We start from the raw sequence: 21,497 nt of genomic DNA, 5'->3' as shown, positions 1-21,497 counted from the left end.
TGTCGCAGCAGTAATTTGAGCTTGGCAGTTGTGGTCACATGACCGGCTTCACTTCATAACGTTTCTGAGGAAAAAGTTGTTTTTCTCCATTTCTAGGTGATTCGGTCTTAATTGGTTGCGGTAAGGCACCTCAGTAATTGAGGTGTGGGGTTGCCTGAGGGGTATTTTCAACGTTTATTTTATGTTTATTTAATGTTTTTTTCTTAACTTTTCTCACATCATTTTAGCTGGGGATCGATCCTAATTTGGGATAAAATTTAAAGTGTATTTTTTCCTTAGCTTATTTTAATTGAATATTAAAATCTTTGAAAATTATCTGTACAAGTTTATTTACTGTTTCACAACATGTCTGATATGATGGAACAAGAGCCTGCTCTCATGAATTCATGCTTATTATGTTTAGATGCACAAATTGCAGCTCCTATGCAATTTTGTTCTTCATGTGTCAAGAAAACCTTGCAAAATAAAAGTAAAATTTTTGAGCCTAATGTCTCTCAGGATAATGCTGTTAAAATAATACCTCAGCTTTCTCCTGCTACTTCCCAAGCCTCAATGGCGTCACATGCAGTTTATTTAAAAGCAGAAATTGCTGCCCAGGTATCCTCAGCTGTATCTGCGGCATTTGCTGCCATTCCCCGATTACAGGGAAAACGCAAGAGGAAATCTAGAAATTCATAAAGTAAGGTGCCTGTCCTCAGTTCTGCTTCCCAAGTTCCCCTTTTCATAAGTCTGATGAGGAAGATACATCAGGACTTTCTGAGGGTGAAATCTCAGATTCGGACAGTATAATTCCTTCTTCTCAGACTGAGGTGGTATCCTTCAGATTTAAGCTTGAACACTTTTGTGTATTGGTAAAGGAGGTTTTAGCTACTTTAGATTACTCTGATACCACTGTCGTTGTCACTCCTAAGAAATCTAGTAAACTCAATAGTTTCCTTGCTGAACATTCCACTTCTTTTTAAGAAAATATTTTGTGTCGAGGACGCCATTAAAGACCTTTGGTATACTGTACCCAAAGTTGAAGGGGCCATTTCCACTCTGGCTAAGAGGACCACTATTCCTATTGAGGATAGCTGCTCTTTTAAGGATGCGATGGACAAGAAGCGGGAGGCTTATTTGAAAAAGATTTATGTTCATCAAGGTCTCCAATGCCAACCTGTGGCATTTATTGCCACCGTGACTAGTGCTGCATCTTATTGGTTCGGCGCCTTGTCTGATTCTCTTCAAGTAGAGACTTCCTTGGATGAAATTCAGGATAGGATTAAAGCTCTCAAGTTGGCCAATTCCTTTATTGCAGATGCCATTTTACAGGTTGTTAGACTAGGAGCTAAAACTTCTAGTTTCGCTGTCCTAACCCGCAGGGCATTATGGTTGAAATCCTGGTCTGCGGACGTTTCCTCTAAAGTCAAGCTTCTGGCGATTCCTTACAAGGGCAAAACCTTATTTGGACCCGGTTTCGCGGAAATTATTTCTGATATTACAGGTGGAAAATGGTCTTTTCTACCTCAAGATAAGAAGAATAGGCCTAAAGGATGTCAGAGTAATTTTCGTTCATTTCGTAACTTCAGAGGAAAGCCTTCCCCTTCTTTTTCCAAGCAGGAACAATCCAAGTCTTCATGGAAACCCAATCAGTCTTGGAACAAGGGGAAACAATTAAAGAAACCCGCAGCTGATTCCAAATCAGCATGAAGGGTTTGCCCTTGATCCAGGATCGGATCAGGTGGGGGGCAGACTTTCTCAGTAAAGCATGGATACGAGATGTCCCAGATCCCTGGACTGTGAACATAGTATCCCAGGGTTACCAATTGCCTTTTCCTCCCAGAGGCAGATTCCTTCTCTCAAGATTATCTGCAGAAAAGAGGGAACTTTCCGTCCCATTCTATACTTGAAGTGTCTAAACAAGTTTCTCAAAGTTCCATCCTTTAAGATGGAGACTATACACTCCATTCTTCCTTTAGTACAAGAGGGTCAGTTCATGACAACCGTAGACCTAAAGGATGCGTATCTTCATGTTCCTATTCACAGGGACCATCACAGATTCCTGAGATTTGCCTTTCTGGACAAACATTTCCAGTTCGTGGCCCTTCCATTTGGTCTCCCAGAATTTTTTCAAAGGTTTTGGGGGCTCTTTTGGCAGTGATCCGTTCTTGTGGATTTGCTGTGGCACCCTACCTGGACGACATATTGGTTCAGGCGCCATCTTTTCAACAAGCAAAATCTCACACAGAGATATTGTTGTCTTTTATTCATTCCCACGTATGGAATGTGAATCTCAAAAAAAAGTCTGTTCTCCACTTTTAATATTCTTCTCTGTCCACCCCCACCCCTAATACAACTTCTCTGTCAGCTCAAGACGTTGCCAGCCACTTCAATAACAAAATCGACTCCATCAGAAACAAAATCAGCTCTCAACATACTTCCATTCTTTCACCCCCTCAAACGCTCGCAATCAACTACAACCCACATAGCCATAAATTTAGCTCCTCCCCTGTTACTGAGGAAGAAAATTTGGCACTTATACTTAGCTCTCACCTCACTACCTGTCCTCTTGACCCTATCCCCTCAAAGCTGCTCCCCTCCCTCTCTTCTGCCCTTACCCCTATACTCACACACATTTTCAACCTCTCCCTTAGCACGGTATATTTCCCTCATCTCTGAAACATGCACTGGTCACACCTAGCCTCAAAAAAACGTCTCTTGATCCAACCTCCCCATCTAACTACTGCCCTATTTCCCTACTCCCTCTTGCCTCAAAGCTTCTCGAAAAGCTAGTATATTCATGCCTATCCCATTTCCTTACATTAAACACCCTCCTCAACCCACTGCAATCTGGATTTTGTCCCCATCACTCCACAGAGGCAGCAATCGTTAAGGTTACCAACGACTTACTTACAGCAAAATCAAAAGGCCACTTCTCTCTGCTTATCCTCCTTGATCTGTCCTCAACCTTTGATACTGTTGACCACCCTCTTTTGCTCCAAACCCTCTAATCCTTCAGCATTTGTGACACAGCCCTCTCGTGGTTCTCTTCCTACCTGTCAAACCGCACCTTTAGTGTAGCCTTCATTGTGGCCTCCTCTGCCCCGTCACCACTTTCTGTTGGTGTACCGCAAGGCTCTGTCCTCTGTCCTCTGTCCCCTTCTCTGTTCAATCTACACGTCATCATTAGGTTCCCTAATAAAGTCCCAAGGGTTCCAATATAATTTGTATGCAGATGACACCTAAATCTACTTCTCTGCACCAGACCTATCTCCTTCTTTGCTAACCCGTGTCACTAACTGTCTTTTTCACATCTCTTCCTGGATGTCCTCTCACTACCTCAAGCTAAATATCTCCAAAACTGAGCTCCTTATTTTTCTCCACTCCAATCTCTCTATAACTGTCGACAACTCCATCATTACCCCTACCCCGCATGCCCGATGTCTTGGGGGTCACACTTGACTCAGATCTTTCTTTCACTCCTCACATTCAGTCCTTGGCTAAATTCTGCCGCTTCCACCTTAAAAGCATCTCTTAAATAAGATATTTCCTTACACAAGAAACAACTAAGATTTTAATCCACTCTCTCATCCTTTCCCGCCTTTATTACTGCAACTCTTTCCTCTCTGGTCTCCCCAGCTGCCGCCTAGCTCCTTTACAATTCATAATGAATGCCTCTGCCAGGCTCATATTCTTTACACGTTGCTCTTCATCTGCTGCACCTCTCTGCCAATCCCTTCACTGACTTCCTCTTGTCTCCAGGATTAAACACAAAATTCTCTCTCTGACATACAAAGCCCTCAACTGCACTGTTCCCCCCTATATCTCAGACCTTGTCTCCAGATACTCTCCCTCCCGTCCCCTTCGCTCTGCTCATGACCTCCTACTTTCCTCTTTTCTTGTTACCTCCTCACACTCCCGCTTACAGGACTTCTCCAGACTGGCTCCCATCTTGTGGAACTCTCTGCTTCGCTCCACAAGACTCTCCCCTAGTTTTGAAAACTTCAAGCGCTCCCTAAATACTGTACTGTTCAGGGATGCATACAACCTACACTAACCTTTCTTTATACTGTTTCCTCTCCTCAATTGCTATCCCCTTGAACCCCCTTAGCATGTGTAAGCCTAAGAGCCATGCTGTTTGTAATCACCTTCTTTAGAGCTGACTACAACAGTGCGACTCTTGGCAGGGCCCTCTACCCGTCTGATCCCTATAAATGTTTCCTTGTATTCCACCTATGTTTATAGCGCTCTACAATTAACCGATAATAATAATAAAAAAGCTCCCTTTCCCCTGCTTCAAGAGTAGTGTTCTTAGGGACCATAATAGATTCTCTATTGATGAAGATTTTTCTGACAGAGGTCAGGAAAAACAAAATCATTTCCTCTTGCCTTTCTCTTCAGGCTACTGCTCATCCTTCAGTGGCTCAATGTATGGAGGTAATCGGTCTGATGGTGGCTTTCATAGATATCATTCCTTTTGCTCGATTCCATTTGGGAGCTCTCCAGTTTTGCATGCTCAGACAATGGAATGGCGACCATGCGGATCTATCTCAGAGAATAGAGTTAGATCAGTCGTCAAGGGATTCTCTCCCATGGTGGATTTCGCAGGAACATCTGTCTCACGGCACATGCTTTTGAAAACCTTCTTGGGTGATTGTGACCACGGACGCCAGCCTGCTGGGCAGCAATCTGGAACTCGTTAAAAGCTCAGGGCCTTTGGACTCGGGAGGAGTCTGCTCTTCCCATCAAGATCTTGAAGTTGAGGGCGATTTACAATGTTCTGTTGGCTTGGCCTCAGTTGTCCTCAGCCCAATTTATCAGGTTCCAGTCAGACAATATAATCTCTGTGGCTTACATCAATCACTAGGGAGGAACTCTGAGTTCCTTAGCCATGAAGGAAGTTACTCGGATTCTTCAGAGGGCAGAGACTCACAATTGCTGTCTATCTGCCATCCACATTCCAGGAGTAGACAACTAAGAAGCGGATTTTCTGAGCAGACAGACTTTTCATCCCTGGGAGTGGGAACTCCATCCGGAGGTGTTTTCCAGCTTAGTCCTCAAATAGGGGGTGCCGGAGTTAGATCTGATGGCGTCCCATCAGAACGCCAAGCTTCCAAGGTACAGTTCAAGGTCAAGAGATCCACAGGCCGTTCTGATAGATGCTCTGTCGGTTCCTTGGGTTTTCAGGTTGGCATACTAAAAGATTACAAACTGACTGTTAATCAAATACAGTTGTGCTTCCAATGGCAGCTAAATGAATGCAGTATCTGGCTGATACAAATAACCCTAGTAAGGATATATAAACGTAGTAGGTTTCAATACATATTATGCATATATTAAAAACACACACACACACACATATATATATATATATATATATATATATATATACATGAAGAGGAACTTCATCTTTCAGCATAACAATGCCCCAAAGCATAAGTACATCCAAATCAACAAAGGAATGGCTTCACCAGAAGAAGATTAAAGTTTGGGAATGGCTCAGTCAGAGCCCAGACCTGAATCCAATCCAAAATCTGTGGGGTGATCTTAAGTGGGCTGTGAACAAGAGATGCCCTCACAATCTGACAGAGTGTTTTTGCAAAGAAAAGTATATATATATATATAGACAAATTTAATGAAATACACATTTCATAAAATACACATAAAATTTCACACAGAATTCATAAAGGTACAATACAATATATAGACTCTGTAGATGAAAGTGCCAGATCCAAAGTGGATCAGAATGGATCAAAGTTATTTGACAAGCAAAACAGAAAGTCAGTTTAAATTAAAGCTTTAGCAAGCAAGTCAATAAGTCCTTTAGAACGAAATGGAAATGATGTAGCGCATGCTGGTTAGCAATGGAGTTGTTAATTTCAAAGCTGAAAGCATGGATGATAAAAAAGACTAATAGGCCTTTTTTTTTTCTTTTTTTTAAAACAAGCAAGTCAAATTCAATGGCAAAGGTGCACATTTATACTTACACCAAATGCCGAAGAAAGAGTCTCCTATGCCTGTCAGGATCCTCAGAGAGTTCAACCGCTCCGTTTACAAGTTTTACACAGATTCCTCCAGCGTCTTGTTGCAGTTTGCCATAGTTTTAACAATGACAAACTTTGATCCACTCTGATCCACTTTGGATCTGGCACTTTCACCTACAGAGTCTATATACAGGGAGTGCAGAATTATTAGGCAAGTTGTATTTTTGAGGATTAATTTTATTATTGAACAACAACCATGTTCTCAATGAACCCAAAAAACTCATTAATATCAAAGCTGAATATTTTTGGAAGTAGTTTTTAGTTTGTTTTTAGTTATAGCTATTTTAGGGGGATATCTGTGTGTGCAGGTGACTATTACTGTGCATAATTATTAGGCAACTAAACAAAAAACAAATATATACCCATTTCAATTATTTATTTTTACCAGTGAAACCAATATAACATCTCAACATTCACAAATATACATTTCTGACATTCAAAAACAAAACAAAAACAAATCAGTGACCAATATAGCCACCTTTCTTTGCAAGGACACTCAAAAGCCTGCCATCCATGGATTCTGTCAGTGTTTTGATCTGTTCACCATCAACATTGCGTGCAGCAGCAACCACAGCCTCCCAGACACTGTTCAGAGAGGTGTACTGTTTTCCCTCCTTGTAAATCTCACATTTGATGATGGACCACAGGTTCTCAATGGGGTTCAGATCAGGTGAACAAGGAGGCCATGTCATTAGATTTTCTTCTTTTATACAATTTCTTGCCAGCCACGCTGTGGAGTACTTGGACGCGTGTGATGGAGCATTGTCCTGCATGAAAATCATGTTTTTCTTGAAGGATGCAGACTTCTTCCTGTACCACTGCTTGAAGAAGGTGTCTTCCAGAAACTGGCAGTAGGACTGGGAGTTGAGCTTGACTCCATCCTCAACCCGAAAAGGCCCCACAAGCTCATCTTTGATGATACCAGCCCAAACCAGTACTCCACCTCCCCCTTGCTGGCGTCTGAGTCGGACTGGAGCTCTCTGCCCTTTACCAATCCAGCCACGGGCCCATCCATCTGGCCCATCAAGACTCATTCTCATTTCATCAGTCCATAAAACCTTAGAAAAATCAGTCTTAAGATATTTCTTGGCCCAGTCTTGACGTTTCAGCTTGTGTGTCTTGTTCAGTGGTGGTCGTCTTTCAGCCTTTCTTACCTTGGCCATGTCTCTGAGTATTGCACACCTTGTGCTTTTGGGCACTCCAGTGATGTTGCAGCTCTGAAATATGGCCAAACTGGTGGCAAGTGGCATCTTGGCAGCTGCACGCTTGACTTTTCTCAGTTCATGGGCAGTTATTTTGCGCCTTGGTTTTTCCACACGCTTCTTGAGACCCTGTTGACTATTTTGAATGAAACGCTTGATTGTTCGATGATCACGCTTCAGAAGCTTTGCAATTTTAAGAGTGCTGCATCCCTCTGCAAGATATCTCACTATTTTTGACTTTTCTGAGCCTGTCAAGTCCTTCTTTTGACCCATTTTGCCAAAGGAAAGGAAGTTGCCTAATAATTATGCACACCTGATATAGGGTGTTGATGTCATTAGACCACACCCCTTCTCATTACAGAGATGCACATCACCTAATATGCTTAATTGGTAGTAGGCTTTCGAGCCTATACAGCTTGGAGTAAGACAACATGCATAAAGAGGATGATGTGGTCAAAATACTAATTTGCCTAATAATTCTGCACTCCCTGTATTGTATTGTATTATACCTTTATTAGTTCTGTGTGAAATGTTATGTATATGTATATATATATATATATATATATATATATATATATATATATATCTTTTGCATGCTGACCACAAATTTTATTATTGTATGTTTTTTCTTAATATATGCATTATTTGTATTAAAACCTACTAATTTTATATATCCTTACTAGGGTTATTTTTATCAGCCAGATACTGCATTCATTTAGCTGCCATTGGCAGCGCAACTGTATTTGATTATCAGTCAGTTTGTAAACTTTTAGTTTGTAAACTCTATAATCTCCCCCCGATAACCTGTACTATTGAGGAAAAAGAGATTCCTCTTATATATAGCTGCATTGTATGCTTATTTTTTCAGTGCTGTGGCATATTTCCTTTTCAGGTTGGCATACCTGTTTCTTCCATTTGCTCTCCTTCCACAAGTCATTGCTCGTATCAAACAGGAGAGGGCGTCAGTCATTTTAATAGCTCCTGCGTGGCCTCGCAGGATCTGGTTTGCAGACCTAGTGGAGATGTCATCTCTCCTACCTTGGAGACTTGGAGAGGTAGGACCTCCTGATTCAGGGTCCCTTCCTTCATCCAAATCTTGTTTCTCTGAAGCTGACTGCTTGGAGATTGAACGCTTAATTCTGTCTAAGTATAGTTTTTCTGAGTCGGTCATTGAGACCATGATTCAGGCTCGCAAGTCTGTTACTAGAAAGGTTTACCATAAGATATGGTGTAAATATCTTTACAGGGAGTGCAGAATTATTAGGCAAATGAGTATTTTGACCACATCATCCTCTTTATGCATGTTGTCTTACTCCAAGCTGTATAGGCTTGAAAGCCTACTACCAATTAAGCATATTAGGTGATGTGCATCTCTGTAATTAGAAGGGGTGTGGTCTAATGACATCAACACCCTATATCAGGTGTGCATAATTATTAGGCAACTTCCTTTCCTTTGGCAAAATGGGTCAAAAGAAGGACTTGACAGGCTCAGAAAAGTCAAAAATAGTGAGATATCTTGCAGAGGGATGCAGCACTCTTAAAATTGCAAAGCTTCTGAAGCGTGATCATCGAACAATCAAGCGTTTCATTCAAAATAGTCAACAGGGTCGCAAGAAGCGTGTGGAAAAACCAAGGCGCAAAATAACTGCCCATGAACTGAGAAAAGTCAAGCGTGCAGCTGCCAAGATGCCACTTGCCACCAGTTTGGCCATATTTCAGAGCTGCAACGTCACTGGAGTGCCCAAAAGCACAAGGTGTGCAATACTCAGAGACATGGCCAAGGTAAGAAAGGCTGAAAGACGACCACCACTGAACAAGACACACAAGCTGAAACGTCAAGACTGGGCCAAGAAATATCTCAAGACTGATTTTTCTAAGGTTTTATGGACTGATGAAATGAGAGTGAGCCTTGATAGGCCAGATGGATGGGCCCGTGGCTGGATTGGTAAAGGGCAGAGAGCTCCAGTCCGACTCAGACGCCAGCAAGGTGGAGGTGGAGTACTGGTTTGGGCTGGTATCATCAAAGATGAGCTTGTGGGGCCTTTTCGGGTTGAGGATGGAGTCAAGCTCAACTCCCAGTCCTACTGCCAGTTTCTGGAAGACACCTTCTTCAAGCAGTGGTACAGGAAGAAGTCTGCATCCTTCAAGAAAAACATGATTTTCATGCAGGACAATGCTCCATCACACGCGTCCAAGTACTCCACAGCGTGGCTGGCAAGAAAGGGTATAAAAGAAGAAAATCTAATGACATGGCCTCCTTGTTCACCTGATCTGAACCCCATTGAGAACCTGTGGTCCATCATCAAATGTGAGATTTACAAGGAGGGAAAACAGTACACCTGTCTGAACAGTGTCTGGGAGGCTGTGGTTGCTGCTGCACGCAATGTTGATGGTGAACAGATAAAAACACTGCCAGAATCCATGGATGGCAGGCTTTTGAGTGTCCTTGCAAAGAAAGGTGGCTATATTGGTCAATGATTTGTTTTTGTTTTGTTTTTGAATGTCAGAAATGTATATTTGTGAATGTTGAGATGTTATATTGGTTTCACTGGTAAAAATAAATAATTGAAATGGGTATATATTTGTTTTTTGTTAAGTTGCCTAATAATTATGCACAGTAATAGTCACCTGCACACACAGATATCCCCCTAAAATAGCTATAACTAAAAACAAACTAAAATCTACTTCCAAAACTATTCAGCTTTGATATTAATGAGTTTTTTGGGTTCATTGAGAACATGGTTGTTGTTCAATAATAAAATTAATCCTCAAAAATACAACTTGCCTAATAATTCTGCACTCCCTGTATTGGTGTGAATCCAAGGGCTACTCTTGGAGTATGATGCAAAAAGGAAGAAGATTCGATCCACGCCAGAAACAATATAAAATCAATTCTTTATTAGATCCATTTAAAAGCACGACAGGGATTTGAGCAGCATAAAAAGTGAGCGCAGCACCTGGCTTACGCATTTCGGCATACAAGCCAATCTGTTTTTGGGACAATTGGGGAAAGTGTGTTGCAGTGGACTGGTTTATATTATATAATCTGTGACTGGTACACAGTAGGGACTTACACTCCACTTGCTTTTGATTTTACTACTCTTGAAGTAGAATTAGAATTCCTAGAATTTAATCTTTTCTTCAGAAAGGCCTGGAGAAGGTATTGTCAGTCAGTACCCTGAAGGGTCAGATTTCTGCTTTATCAATTTTACTACATAAACATTTGGCGGATGTGCCAGATGTGCAATCTTTTTGTCAGGCCTTGGTCAAAATCAGGCCTATCTTTAAGTCTGTTGCTTCTCCTTGGAGTTCTTAAAGTTTTACAGCGGGCTCCGTTTGAGCCGTTGCATTCCATAGACATTAAGTTGTTATCTTTGAAGGTTTTGTTTCTTGTAATCTCTTCTGCTCGAAGAGTCTCGGAACTCTCAGCTCTACAGTGTGATTCCCCTTATCTTATTTTTCATGCCGATAAGGCGGGTCTTCGTACTAAGTTAGGTTTCCTTCCTAAGGTTGTTTCTAATAGAAATATCATTTAGGAAATTGTTTTTCCCTCTCTGTGTCCTAATTCTTCTTCCAAAGAACGTTTGTTACACAATTTGGATGTTGTACATGCTCTTAAATTCTACTTACAGGTGACTAAGGATTTTCTCTGCCCTATTTGTCTGTTTCTCTGGGAAACGTAAAGGTCAGAAAGCTACTGCTTCTACTCTTTTTGGTTACAAAGTATAATTTGTTTGGCTTGTGAGACTGCTGGACAGCAGCCTCCTGAGAGAATTACGGCTCATTCCACAAGAGCTGTTTCCTCTTCTTGGGCTTTCAAAAATGAAGCTTCTGTGGAACAAATTTGCAAGGCAGCAACTTGGTCTTTTCTACATACTTTCTCCAAATTTGATACTTTTGCCTCGGCTGAGGCTTCTTTTGGGAGAAAGGTTCTTCAAGCAGTGGTGCCTTCTGTTTAGGACTGCCTGTTTTTTCCCTACCTATTTATCCGTGTCCTCTAGCTTGGGTATTGGTTCCCAACAGTAATTACTCAAACGATGGACTCACCACATCTTAGGAAAGAAAAACAAAATGTATGCTTACCTGATAAATGTATTTCTTTCTGGATATGGTGAGTCTACGGCCCCACCCTTTATTTTAAGACAGTTGTTCTTTTGACTATAACCTCAGGCACCTCTACATCTTGTGTTACTCCTTTTTTTCCATTTCCCTTCGGTGGTTGTGGGTAAGGGAGTGATACTTAGCAGTTTAGCTGTGGTGCTCTTTGCCTCCTACTGCTTGCCAGGAGTGATATTCCCAACAGTAATTACTCAAGCTGTGGACTCACCATATCAGTAAATAAATAAATTTATCAGGTAAGCATGAATTTAATTTTTTGCTTTTTCAACTCTTTGTCAATTATAAACCCCTGCTAGGTTAGGGATTGGGTACTTTAGGTCTGTGGAGTCTGCCTAATCATCTTGTTGTTATGATAGCATTGTAATAGAGATTTCCAAGCTTCCTTTGAGGGGAAGCAGCATAAATCAGCAAGTAAATAATAAAATACAGGTGCTACTGGTATAGGCCAACAATGAATTTGGCTCATGGTATCCCTTCCTCCCAGCTGAGACCAGAATTAGGGGTGAAAAGGAAATGTGTCCCAAGGGACCTATATAATTCTGTTAGCACCGTATATGATTTAAGTTCTCAGTGTTGAGCCCGCATTTGAATCCTGCTTTGGCCTTTTAAATAAGCTTTTGTTCAAGAGAGGTTAGAAATGTTTCGTACTTCTCTCCAGGGAGGTTAACCATCTCGTGGTGATGTGGGAAAAAGGAAAGTGGATATGACCCACTTGCTCTATGCAAGTGGGAAATGATGGAGAGAGAGTACTATTATTCATTTGAATATAAATAGGCCTAGATGGTGGTCTTAAGCCCAGAGTTTTAAGTTTTTAAGTGGTGACCTTATGCGATCCAGGTCTTGTATAAGGTTAAATATATTTGCAATCTGAGACCTTGACTCAGTATTATATAGTCATTTAGAGAGGTCTCCCTTTTGTTATGCGTAGTTGTGGGTAAGTATTAGTTTAAAAAGGAGGTTGCTTACCCGCTGCAGTTATAAACGGACCTCCTAAGATTCTCCTGGATGTTGTATCTGGCCTTTAGTGCTGTATGTGTCTCCAGAGCGGGTTCCCGGCCCCCGAGAGACACTCCAATTGCCAATAGAATAAAAGGATGGCCTAAGAATTGCTGCGATGTGCCTCGTGGTGTTAGGCCTATAGGCCTCGTCGTAGTTAGTTAGGCTGGTACTACTCAGTGTAGTATTTAAATTGGTGCTTATTCCAGAGCGGATCCCCGGCCCTCTGGATTGCCACTTTGATGAATGTGGCTGAAGCTATGGGCGAATCCAAGAAAGTCTCTGATGCGGGTCTCTGATCCTCCAAAGGAGCTCCCAATGTCTATTATATGGCGGCCGTTTGCGCTAGATTGCACTTTGCTGAAAAGGTAGGCCGCAGTAGTAAGTGCTACCTTGATAGTTACCTGGGCTGATGCTGAGTTGAAAATTTACTCTGGAGCGGATCCCCGACCCTCCGGAGCGACTGTGGAATGGATGGGCCTGCTGTTTAGATTGCGGTTGTTTGTTTATTGCAGCTTAAGTGACCACCAACTAGGCCCAATCCATCTGCTGAGCCGGGTAAACAATTCACTTCAATGTTTTACCGCCAATCTTCTGCCCTGCAATCGGTGTGTCTAAGCTGTATTAGGCTGCTGCTTATATGTAGATATGTTATGAGCTGCAGGTGAGTTTTGTGGTGTATGGAAAATGTGTCTTACCACTCCATGTGTTTCGTCTTGGCGGTGTCTGTCTCCACTGTCTGATAAACTTGCTAGCCATTCCCTATCACTACCGGAGCGGAGCCCCAACCCTCTCGTAGTGCGATCTTCTTTGGTCAGCTTCTGTGTCGCAGTTTCGGTTAACACCGCCGAGTAGGCCTGAGAGTCAATTTAATGTCTTTTTAATGACCCTGCACAGGAAGAAAGTTGCGTACTGTGCTTAATATTAAAGGAGCAACAAAGGGTCATAATACCTTGTGTGAATGGCCCTCTGTGCAATAAGTATTGTATACACCTGTCTAAGAAGAAAACCACAATATTGTCTTTGTGTTTCTGATGTTTGTAACCAGAGGACTGGCCAGTGGTTGGATAAAGCTCAGTGATACATGGCACAGTGACATCATTGCTACTGTCTTAAACACTGAGCTGTATGGTGATACTGAGCACTGTATAATGATGGGCATTTATGCACTAATAAACAATGCAATACAAATACATGCTGTGCTATATAGTGAGTGATGCACTGTTGATAAACACTCTTCACTGTGTATTATAGTAAGAATGAGTATGTTATGTTCCCATTGAATCTGTAAAATGGGGCAGCTTGGAGAGGGGATGAGACCAAGTGTAAACAACAGTATCTTATCTCATGTAGGCAATATTTACATGTCATAATACTGCTTATTCATGTAACCTAAAGGTAGTTTTATATCATTTTTAATATCTTTGTGTACATAGAACCATCAGAAAGATAGTACAGTACTGAGATCAGTGAGGTAATTGTTGTTTTAAATAAATATACACTAGCATTTGCATTCCACAACACAAAAGCCAAACCAATGATACAGTCGGAGAAGATTTGGACTTATTAGTAGGGAAAATTGTAAATTTTAATAATTTTATTTTAGTCTGGGTTTTGGAATTCCGGATTTGGGGACTTGTACCTGTACATTGTATTCTATAATGAAGAGAAGCATCTATACACTAATAAAACATGCAGCACTTCATAATGATGCATCCACAAACTGATAATATATGCTGTATAGTCATGATATCAATGCATTGTTAACAAACAAGTAGCACTATGGTTATATGGTGATTACATTTTGTTATAAGACCAGAGACTCATATTTCTTTCATACAGGTGAAAAGAGTCTGATACATTACTCCTGGGAATTACATTTCCTGCCACTACGAGGAGGCAAAGATTCCCAAACCTCAGAGCTCTAAATAAACCCTACCACCTCTATGGTAATCAGTCTTGTCTTTGCCTCCACTGGAGGTAGCTGAAGAATGAATATGTGCAAGAGAGTTTTTTTTTATTTTAGGGTCTCCTGGTTAGGACCCTGAAGTTCTGACTTAGTTATGAGGGACATATTTGGAGTATTAGGCATTAAGCTTATCTTTATCCTTTTTATTTTAAAGGATAAAGATATTCTTTTCTGACATTTAGTGCAGCAAACTTCCTTTGCATTTATTTGTCTTTTGTTTCTTACTCCAGGATATGCTCAGTACTAGGTTAAAAGCTTTTGAGGTAAGTTTATGTTTAGGGAGCGCCATCAGGAATACCCTTGGCCAGCTTATTAATGCTAGCTTTATTAGCACATATACTTTTGACAATATGTTTGGTGCCTTTTTTGTTTATATAGGTATCCTGGAAGCATTTTTCTTTCATTTATAAATGTGTTATATGCATTATCGTGACCAACCTATTGCATCTTTAGCTTCTAAAGGGCTCGTCTTTCATTCTGTCTGATCTTTGCAGGAACAATTGGACCCCCCTCTTTATCTAACCGATTACATCAAGTCCACTATTACAGATCTAATGGCTTCCTTCCCCCCTTCATGTAAAAGGAAAAGGTCAATGTCTGATTTGCCTTCTACTTGTGCTGATATACCTGAATCTCATTGTGAGTTGGAGAGGGAAGTGTTATCTGATGTTTAGAGAGTTTGTCGGTCTGTTTATACTGATTCATCTACCTTGGTTTTTATTCAAGACTGAGTTAATCCTCTTTGCTTTAAAAAGTATTGTTTGCTTTGTAAATTTCAGATGATATTTCTGCTGGGGAGACTTCTAAGGGTCAGCTAGATACTAATTTTAAATATCAGCCCAAATTTTAGAGACAGCTATAGGAACAGGAAATATTCAGACAATTCATCCTATTGGTTTAAGCCTTTAAGTATTTTTAGTCCTCCCAGATTTAAGACATTTTTATTATTTTCAGTCTGCTAAGTATGAGCATTTTAATAATGTCCCTGATATGTATGATGCTATTTCTGCCTTAGCTAAAAAAAAACTACTCTTCCTATTGAAAATAGTTTTTCTTTTAAAGACACATTAGATAGGAGGCTTGATTTCTCCTTAAGAAAATCTTAAATGGTTAGAGAATCTCTCTGCTCAGGTTCTGGATGAGTCTGATAGAGATAACTTCCTAAAGCTTTTATAAATACTTAAATGTGCTAATGCTTTTGAAGGTGATGCTGTTCTTGATATTATTAGGATTAGCTCTAAGAATTTGTGTCTTTCTGACGTGCTTTATGCCTTTAGTCTTGGTCTGCTGATGCAGCGTCTAAGAAAAAATTACTTCTATTCCTTTTCGGCACTGAATTTAACAATATATTTCTCTTGTTAAGTGTATCCAGTCCACGGATCATCCATTACTTATGGAATATATTCTCCTTCCCAACAGGAAGTTGCAAGAGTCCACCCACAGCAAAGCTGCTATATAGCTCCTCCCCTAACTGCCATATTCAGTCATTCTCTTGCAAGCCTCAACATAGATAGGAGGTCGTGAGAGTCTGTGGTGATTTATACTTAGTTTATTCTTCAATCAAAAGTTTGTTATTTTTAAATGGCACCGGAGTGTGCTGTTTTTCTCAGGCAGTATTTGGAAGAAGAATCTGCCTGCGTTTTTCTATGATCTTAGCAGACGTAACTGAGATCCATTTGCTGTTCTCACACATTCTGAGGAGTGAGGTACTTCAGAGGGGGAATGGCGTGCAGGTTTTCCTGCAGATAAGGTATGTGCAGTAAAATATTTTTCTAGGAATGGAATTGACTAAGAAAATACTGCTGATACCGAAGTAATGTAAGTAAAGCCTTAAATGCAGCGATAGCGACTGGTATCAGGCTTATTAATAGAGATACATACTCTTATAAAAATGTGTTTTAAAACGTTTGCTGGCATGTTTAATCGTTTTTTAACGTACATTGATGATAACACTGTAATGTTGGTATAGCCTTAAATGCAGTAAAAGCGACTGGTATCAGGCTTATTAATAGAGATACATACTCTTGTAAAAATGTGTTTTAAAACGTTTGCTGGCATGTTTAATCGTTTTTAACATATGTTTGGTGATAAAACTTATTGGGGCCTAAGTTTTTTCACATGGCTGGCTTAAATTTTGCATAGAAACAGTTAACTGAAGCTTCCCACTGTTGTAAAAATTTCGTTTGTTTTACTGCCTTTTTTCACTGTTTTTCAAATTTTGACAAAATTTGTTTCTCTTAAAGGCACAGTAACGTTTTATATATTTGCTTGTTAACTTGATTTAAAGTGTTTTCCAAGCTTATTAGTGTCATTATTAGTCTGTTCTAACATGTCTGACATAGAGGAAGCTCTGTGTTCATTATGTTTTAAAGCCATGGTGGAACCCCATCTTAGAATGTGTACCAGATGTACTGATTTCATGTTAAAAAATAAAGATCATTTTTTGTCTTTAAAAACATTATCACCAGAGGATTCTGTCGTGGGGGTAGTTATGCCGACTAACTCTCCCCACGTGTCAGACCTTTTGACTCCCGCTTTAGGGACTCCCGCTCAAATGGCGCCAAGTACATCAAGGGCACCCATAGCGTTTATTTTACCAGGGGATTCTGTCGAGGGGAAAGTTATGCAGATTAACTCTCCCCACGTGTCAGACCCTTCGACTCCCGCTTCAGGGACTCACGCTCAAATGGCGCCAAGTACATCAAGGGCATCCATAGCGTTTATTTTACAAGACATGGCAAAGGTGGTGAATAATACTCTGGCAGCAGTATTAGTCAGACTACCTGAAATTAAAGGAAAGCAGATAGCTCTGGGGGTAGATACAGAGCATACAGACGCTTTAAGAACCATGTATGATACTACCTCACAATATGCTTAGTCTGTGGGTGATTTTTTTTTTGACTCAGGGAAGATGATTTAACCTGATTCTGATATTTCTACATTTAAAATTTATGCTTGAGAACCTCCACTTGTTGCTCAGGGAGGCTTTGGCTGCTCTGAATGAATGTGTACAATCGCAGGGCCAGAGAAATTGTGTAGACTGGATAAATAATATGCAGTGCCGGTGTGTACTGATGTTTTTCCAATACCTAAAGAGGTTTACTAAAAAAAATTTTTTTTTTTAATAAGGAATGGGATAGACCAGGTGTGCCGTTCTCTTCCCCTCCTATTTTTTAGAAGAATGTTTTCTAATAGTTACCACCACACGGGACTTCTGGCAGACAGTTCCTAAGGTGGAGAGAAGAGTTTCTACTCTAGCTAAGCGTACCACTACCTCTGGCGAGGACAGTTGGGCTTTTTAGATCCAATGGATAAAAAATGTTTATTCAACAGGGTTTTATCCTGCAGCCCCTTGCATACATTGCTTCTGTCACTGCTGCTGCGGCATTCTGGGTTGAGTCTCTTGATGTGGCTTTACAGTTAGCGACTCCATTGGATGAATATATTTGACAAGCTTATGCTAGCCATTTCCTTTGTTTTCTGATGCCTTTGTTCATTTGACTAGACTAACGGCTAAGAATTCTGTTTTTTACTATACTGGCGCGCAGAGCGCTATGGCTTATATCATGGTCAGCTGTCGTGACTTTAATAAATAAGCTACTTAACTTCCCTTCAAGGGGCAGACCCTATTCGGGCCTGGTTTGAAGGAGATTATTGCTTATATCACTGGAGGAAAAGGTCATGCCCTTCCTCAGGATAGGAATCAAGGGCCAAAAAAGGTCTAATTTTCGTGCTTTTTAAAACTTCAGGGCAGGTGTGGCATCCACTTCCTCTAAGGCAAAACAAGAGGGAATTTTTGCTCAGTCCAAGGCGGTCTGGAGACAATTGGACCTGGAACAAAGATAAGCAGGCCAAGGAGCCTGCTGCTGCCTCTAAGGCAGCATGAAGGAACGGACCCCTATCCGGTAACGGATCCTATAGGGGGCAGACTTTCATTCTTCGCCCGGGCGTGGGCAAGAGATGCCCAGGATCCCTAGGCATTGGAATTTATATCCCAGAGATATCTTCTGGATTTCAAAGATTCCCCCACCCAAAAAAGGGGAGATTTCGCCTTTCACAATTATCTGCAAACCAGATAAAGAAGGAGGCATTCTTACATTGTGTACGAGATCCATCCAGTTCCAAGAGAGGAACAGGGACAGAGTTTTTACTCAAATCTGTTTGTGGTTCACAAGGTGAGGGAACCTTCAGACCTATTTTGGATCTAAAGATCTTAAACAAATTCCTCAGAATTCCGTCATTTAAGATGGAAACTATTCGTACCATCTTAACTATGATCCAGGAGAGTCAATAGAGGACTACTATGGATTTGAAGGATGCTTATCCTCACATTGTGATGCATAAAGATCACCTTAGTTTTTCAGGTTTGCCTTTCTAGACAGGCATTACCAGTTTGTAGCTCTTTCCTTTGGGATATCTACAGCCCCAAGAATCTTTATGGAGGTTCTGGGGTCGCTTTGGCGGTCCTTAGGCCGCGGGGCATAGAAGTGGCCCCTTAGTTAGACGACATCCTGATACAGGCGTCAAACATCCAAATTGCCAAGTCTCATACGGACTTAGTACTGACATTTCTGAGATCACATGGGTGGAAAGTGAACAAGGAAAGAGTTCTCTATCCCCAATCTCAAGGGTTTCCCTCCTAGGGACTCTGATAGATTCTGTAGGAATGAAAATTTACCTGACTGAGTCCAGGATGTCAAAGTTTCTAAATTTCTGCCGTGTTTTTCATCCCATCCGCGCCCTTCGGTGGCTCAGTACATGAATGAAATCGGCTTAATAGGTAGCGGCAAGGGACATAGTACCGTTTGCACGTCTACATTTCAGACCGCTGCAACTATGCATGCTCAGTCAGAGGAACGGGGATTACACAGATTTGTCCCCCTGTTGAACCTGGACCAAGAGACCAGAGATTCTCTTCTCTGGTGACTATGTCGGGTCCATCTGTCCAAGGGTATGACCTTCCGCAGGTCAGATGGGACAATTGTTACAATGGATGCCAGCCTTTTAGGTTGGGATGCAGTCTGGAACTCCCTGAAGGCTCAGGGATAGTGGACTTAGGAGGAGACCCTCCTTCTAATAAATATTCTGGGAGTGATATTCCATGCTCTTCAGACTTGGCCTCAGTTAGCAACTCTGAGGTACATCATACTCAGTCGGACAATATACACGACTGTGGCTTACATCAGCCATCAAGGGGGAACAGAAGTTCCCTAGTGATGTTAGAAGTCTTACAATAATTCACTGGACAGAGACTCACTCTTGTCTATCAGCTATCCATATCCCAGGTGTTGAGAACTGGGAGGTGGATTTTCTAAGTCGTCAGACTTTTCTTCCGGGGGAGTGGGATTTCCTTCGGAGGTCAAGACCAAGCAGGAGAGGGCTTTGTTGTTTTTGACAGCGCCTGCGTAGCCACGCAGGACCTGGTATGCAGATCTGGTGGACATGTCATCCTTTCCATCACGGTCTCTGCTTCTGAGACAGGTCCCTCTACCTCAGGGTCCTTTCAACCATCTAAATAGAATCAATCTGAGATGGACTGCCTGGAGACTGAACGCTTGATGTTATCAAAGCATGGCTTCTCCGAGTCAGTCATTGATACCTTAATACAGACATGAAAGCCTGTCTCTAGGAAAATTGAACATAGATATGGTGTAAATATCTGATTGTTATGAATCCAAGGGTTACTCATGGAGTAAAGCCTGGATTCCCAGGATATTATCTTTTCTCCAAGATGTTTTTGAGAAAAGGGTTGTCAGCTAATTCCTTAAAAGGGACAGATTTTTACTCTGTCTATTTTTTTGCACCAGCGTCTGGCAGGTATTCTAGACGTTCAGGCATTTGGTCAGGCTTTGGTTAGATCCAAGCCTGTGTTTAAAACTGTTGCTCCACCATGGAGCTTAAACCTGGTTCTTAAGGCTCTTCAAGAAGTTCCGTTTGAACCTTTTTTGTTCCATAGATATCAATCTTTATCTTGGAAAGTTCCTTTTGGGTAGCTATTTCCTCGACTCGTAGAGTCTCCAAGTTATCTGTGTTACAATGTGATTCTCCTTATCTGGTCCTTCGTACGGATAAGGTAGTCCTGCGTACCAACCTGGGTTTTTTCCTAAGGTGGTATCTAACAAGAACATCACTCAAGAGATAGTTGTTCCATGCTTGTATCCTAATCCTTCCTCAAAGAAGGAACGTCTATTACACAATATTGGACGTGGTTTGTGCTTTAAAGTTTTACTTACAAGCTACTACAGTTTTCATCAAACGTTCACCTTGTTTGTTGTCTATTCTGGACAGAGGAGAGGTCAAAAGACTTCAGCAGCCTCTCTGTCTTTTTGGTTAAAAAGCATAATTCATTTAGCTTATGAGACTGCTGGACAGCAGCCTCCTGAAGGGATTGCAGCTCATTCTACTAGAGCTGTGGTTTTCACTTGGGCCTTTTTTAAATGTGGCTTCTGTTGAACAGATTTACAAGACGGAGTCTTGGTCTGCGCTTCATACTTTTTCAAATTTAACAAATTTGATACCTTGCTTCTTCGGAGGCTATTTTTGGGAGAAAGGTTTTTTTTACAGGCAGTGGTAACTTCCGTTTAAGTACCTGCCTTGTCCCTCCCATCATCCGTGTACTTTAGCTTTGGTATTGGTATTCCATAAGTAATGGATGATCCGTGGACTGGATACACTTAACAAGAGAAAACATAATTTTACCTGATAAATTTATTTCTCTTGTAGTGTATCCAGTCCACGGCCCGCCCTGTCACTTTTTTTCCTTTCTCTGCATGTTTTCGGTCGAATTACTGAATATGGCAGTTAGGGGAGGAGCTATATAGCAGCTTTGCTGTGGGTGGACTCTTGCAACTTCCTGTTGGGAAGGAGAATATAAGTAATGGATGATCCGTGGACTGGATACACTACAAGAGAAATAAATTTATCAGGTAAGCATAAATTATGTTTTTCAGCAGCTACTGGTGGCAAGAGTTTCTTCCACAAGATAAGAAGTTTAAAGGTAAATTTAAACTTCTGGTCAATTTTGTTCCTTTCGTCAGAACAAGGGGCAAAAATCAGTTGCATCTTTTCCAAATAAAAGCAGCTCAGGTAAGCCCTGGAGGCCTGGTGCCAATTTGAACCAGTCCAAAAATTCCACCCCTGCTTCTAAGTCAGCATGAAGGTGCGGCCCCTAGTCCCGTATCTCTGGTA

The sequence above is a fragment of the Bombina bombina genome, chromosome 3 (genome assembly GCF_027579735.1).
Source record: "Bombina bombina isolate aBomBom1 chromosome 3, aBomBom1.pri, whole genome shotgun sequence".
Taxonomy (NCBI): Eukaryota; Metazoa; Chordata; class Amphibia; order Anura; family Bombinatoridae; genus Bombina; species Bombina bombina.
The sequence above is the reverse complement of the archived record's forward strand: the minus strand, read 5'-3'. Positions refer to the sequence as shown.